At 45.1% G+C, this 4,669-nt stretch overlaps 1 long non-coding RNA gene across 1 annotated transcript; it reads right to left on the reverse strand.

Moving 5' to 3' along the window:
* Positions 1-3,338: 3,338 nt before the first annotated feature.
* Positions 3,339-3,747, reverse strand: LOC143998275 (uncharacterized). Its single transcript, XR_013277816.1, has 2 exons — positions 3,684-3,747; positions 3,339-3,542 (listed from the first exon to the last, which is right to left on the reverse strand). It is a non-coding gene; the product is annotated as an uncharacterized LOC143998275 (long non-coding RNA).
* Between the last annotated feature and the right edge of the window lie 922 nt (positions 3,748-4,669).

Raw genomic sequence — 4,669 nt, forward strand, 5'->3', positions numbered from 1 at the left:
CAGAATGTGGGCAACTCGGCGGTCGTTGTGGAGACACTGCAGCATGTAATCGCTCATGTGTGCCAGGCTGCCCAGAGGCAACGAAAAGCTGTCCTCTGTGGGAGGTGTATCGTCTGTGTCCTCTGTATCCCCCCAGGCACACACCAGTGATGGCCATGAGCTGGTCTGGGTGCCACCCTGCTGTGAACATGGTTCCTCCTCCTCCATATCCTCCTCGTCATCCTCCACCTCGTCATCCTCCAGAACTGTGCCCTCGTTGGACAATTGTGTACCTAGCGTTTGTTCGTGCAGGAACCCACCCTCGGAGCCACTTGTGAATGACTGTCCTGAAAGCCTTTGAAATGATCCCTCTTCTTCCTCCACATCCTCTTCCATCATTGCCCGAAGCGTTTTTTCAAGGAGGCATATAACTGGGATAGTAACACTGAGAACGGCGTCATCAGCACTGGCCATGTTGGTGGAGTACTCAAAACAGTGCAACAAGGCACACAGGTCTCTCATGGAGGCCCAGTTATTGGTGGTGAAGTGGTGCTGTTCCGCAGAGTGACTCACGTGTGCATGCTGCAGCTGAAACTCCACTATTGCCTGCTGCTGCTCGCACAGTCTGGCCAGCATGTGCAAGGAGGAGTTCCACCTTGTGGGCACATCACATATGAGGCGGTGAGTGGGAAGGCCGAAGTTACGCTGCATCGCTGACAGGCAAGCAGCAGCAGGGTGAGAACGCCAAAACTGCGCACAGACGGCCCACACATTCTGCATCAGCTCTTGCATATAGGGGTAATTTTTAAGGTACCTCTGGACCACCAAGTTCAGCACATGCGTCAGGCAAGGGATGTGCGTCAAACCAGATAGGCCCAGAGCTGCTACGAGATTTTGCCCATTATCGTACACCACCAGGCCAGGCTTGAGGCTCACTGCCACCAACCACTCATCGGTTTGTTGTTCCATGTCCCTCCACAACTCCTGCGCGGTGTGGGTTTTTTCCCCCAAACAGGAACGTGCCTGCTGTCGTTTACCCCTGGCTGTGCTGAAGTTGGTGGTGAAGGTGTTACGCTGACCGGATGAGGAGGCGGTAGAGGATAAGGAAGTGGAGTAGGAGGAGTTAGCAACAGGAGGCAAACTGAAGCGCCCTGCAATCCTCGGTGGTGGAAGGACATCCAAACTGCTATCCGCCTCAGGCCCAGCCACCACTGCATTTACCCAGTGTGCTGTTAGGGAGATATAGCATCCCTGACCGTGCTTACTGGTCCCCGTATCCGTAGTTAGGTGGACCTTGCCACAGATGGTGTTGCGCAGTGCACACCTGATTTTGTCCCCCACTTGGTTGTGCAGGGAAGGGATGGCTCGCCTGGAAAAGTAGTGGTGGCTGGGCGCAACATACTGTGGGACAACCAATGCCATCAGGCTTTTAAAACTCTGTCTCCACCAGACAGAATGACAGCATTTCAAAGGCCAGGAATTTTGAAGTGCTGGCATTCAGGGCCAGGGATCGTTGGTGGGTAGGGGGGTACTTCCTCTTCCGCTCCAGTGTTTGGGAGATAGAGAGCTGAACACTTCCATGGGAAATTGTGGAGATGGTTGGTGACCCAGGTGGTAGTGTTGATGGCAGATCCTCTGTTTGTGGGTTGGCAGGTGCCACTGTCACTACTTAGCAGAGGTGGATGAAGAGGCCGAGACTGCAGCAGAAGAGGAAGCAGGAGGAGCCAGAGACCTTTCTTGGTTTTTGAGGTGTCTACTCCACTGCAGCTCGTGCTTTGCACTTAGATGCCTGGCCATGCAGGTTGTGTTCAGGTTGAGAACGTTTATGCCTCACTTCAGGCTCTGATTGCACAGCGTGCAAACCACTCATGTCTTGTCATCAGCACATTGTCTGAAGAACTGCCACGCTAGGGAACTCCTTGGACCTGGCTTTGGTGTGCTCGGTCCCTTGCTGCATTGGGCAGTAGCAGGCGTACTGTCTAGGGAATGGATGCTCCGCTTTTGCACCCTGCTCCCTCTTCTGCTGTGCTGGTGGCTCTGTGCGACCACCGCCTCTTATACACAGGTCACCTGCATGACGTTGATTCCATGTGGGGTCAAGGACCTCATCATCCTCCACGTCATCTTCCACCCAGTCTTCACCCCTGCCCTCCTTGTTGGTCCGCACAATTGCAAAAGCAACGGGCAGTTGGCACCTGTGTTTCATCATCATCCGAGATGTGCTGCGATGGTCCTCCCATGTACTTATCTTCAAACATAAGTGGTTGGGCATCAGTGCACTCAATCTCTTCTGGGGCAGGGCTAGGTGGATGGCCCTGGGAAACCCAGCTGACAGAGTCATAAAAAATCAGAAGAGACTGCTGCATGATTTGGGGCTCAGACTGCTTGGCTGATTTGCAAGGGGGCAAGGTGAAAGACTGATGGACATTGGCTGCAGGTGCCAACTCTGATCTTTCAGCAGTAGACTGGGTGGGAGACAATGTGAAGGAACTGGAGGCACTGCCAGCAACCCAATCTACTATCACCTGTACTTGTCCTGGCCTCAACATTCATAGAGCCTCATTAGGCCTGACCAAATACCGCTGCAGGCTCTGTCACCTACTCGCACCCGAGGAAGGTGTTTCACTTGTGCGTGTAGCTGGCACAGATTGACCGCATCCTCTCCCTGCAACAGGAGCTCCACCAGCAGCACCAGGACCGGGGCCACGTCCCTTATTTGACATTCTCCTCATATTTCTCAAATTTAGGTTGTTGCCCTAAATGGGTGTTTTTTGAATAGCAGAATAAAAGAACAGTATCTAAAGGGTGTATCTCACACATACAGATATGAAGAAAATGCTATTCAAAAAAAAAAATTGCCCTAAATTATTTTTTTTTTGGAATAGCAGAATAAAACAACAGTATCTAAAGTGTGTATCTCACATGTACAGATATGCAGGAAACACTGTAAAATATGTTTTGCCCTAAATGGGTGTTTTTAGAATAACAGAATAGAGCAACAGTAGCTAAACGGTGTATCTCACACGTACAGCTATGCAGAAAACGCACCAAAAAAAATATTTTTGCCCTAAATTATTATTTTTGGAATAGCAGAATAGAAGAACAGTATCTAAAGTGTGTAGCTCACATGTACAGATATGCAGGAAACACTGCAAAATATCTATATAAATATAAATATATGAATATAAATATATATATATATATATAAGTTGGTCCACACTATCCCAGAGACACATTACTGTTAAAGGTACCTCATCCCCTAATAATTCTATAAATATTGTATCCAAGAATAGGAAAAGGGGGGGGGGCAGGGGATTTTTTTACGGTACACTATATAAAGAAACAGAGATTTCTTAAAAAAGAATTCATAGCTTTAATATTGGAAATATGTTAAAATTATTTTGGAAAAACCAAAATAGCAAAAATATAATAACAAATACACTTTTTATACAAAAGATTACATGACACAAAGTATAGGGGATCCTGAAAATGTTAGTTGCTGAGAATGATCATGTGTCCTCCCGACATGTTTCGCGTTTTTGCTTCTTCAGGGGAGTATGCAACTAACATGAACATAAACACAAAAAAAGGTTTAAGAATACAGAAAATACATTTATGCCATACAATTGGATACACATGAATTTCAGAAAATTAAGTATGAAATTGGTCTCAATTCGCTCAGTCCAAGGAGGTACTATGCTTACCCAGGTATAATCATTCCCGGCATCGCAACCCACAAGCCAATAGATGGTGAAATAGGTGGCAAGATTTGGGTGACAGGATCAAATGCTAAAAACAACCCAGCCCCACGCAGGGCATAGATGGAGGTAGACAAGCGCTACAAAGATCAAAAACAAAATCCAGAGATAAGTACCAAGTTTACAAATCCAGCACAGGTATTGAAAAATGTTAATTTGTAACAAAAATGCCGGGAATGATTATACCTGGGTAAGCATAGTACCTCCTTGGACTGAGCGAATTGAGACCAATTTCATACTTAATTTTCTGAAATTCATGTGTATCCAATTGTATGGCATAAATGTATTTTCTGTATTCTTAAACCTTTTTTTGTGTTTATGTTCATGTTAGTTGCATACTCCCCTGAAGAAGCAAAAACGCGAAACATGTCGGGAGGACACATGATCATTCTCAGCAACTAACATTTTCAGGATCCCCTATACTTTGTGTCATGTAATCTTTTGTATAAAAAGTGTATTTGTTATTATATTTTTGATATTTTGGTTTTTCCAAAATAATTTTAACATATTTCCAATATTAAAGCTATGAATTCTTTTTTAAGAAATCTCTGTTTCTTTATATAGTGTACCGTAAAAAAATCCCCTGCCCCCCCCCTTTTCCTATTCTTGGATACAATATTTACTGCAAAATATCTGTTTTTGCCCCAAATGGGTGTTTTTAAAATAGCAGAATAGAGCAACAGCATCTAAACGGTGTATCTAACACATACAGATATGAAGTAAATGCTATTCAAAAAAAATATTTTTGCCCTAAATTATTTTTTGGGGAATAGCAGAATAGAAGAACAGTATCTAAAGTGTATATCTCACACATACAGACATGCAGGGAACACTGATACATATCTGTTTTGCTCTAAATGGGTGTTTTTAGAATAGCAGAATAGAGCAACCATATCTAAATGGTGTATCTCAAAAGTACAGATATGAAGAAA

The sequence above is a fragment of the Lithobates pipiens genome, unplaced genomic scaffold (genome assembly GCF_037356315.1).
Source record: "Lithobates pipiens isolate NorthernLeopardFrog02 unplaced genomic scaffold, aLitPip1_a1.2 Scaffold_19, whole genome shotgun sequence".
NCBI lineage: Eukaryota > Metazoa > Chordata > Amphibia > Anura > Ranidae > Lithobates > Lithobates pipiens.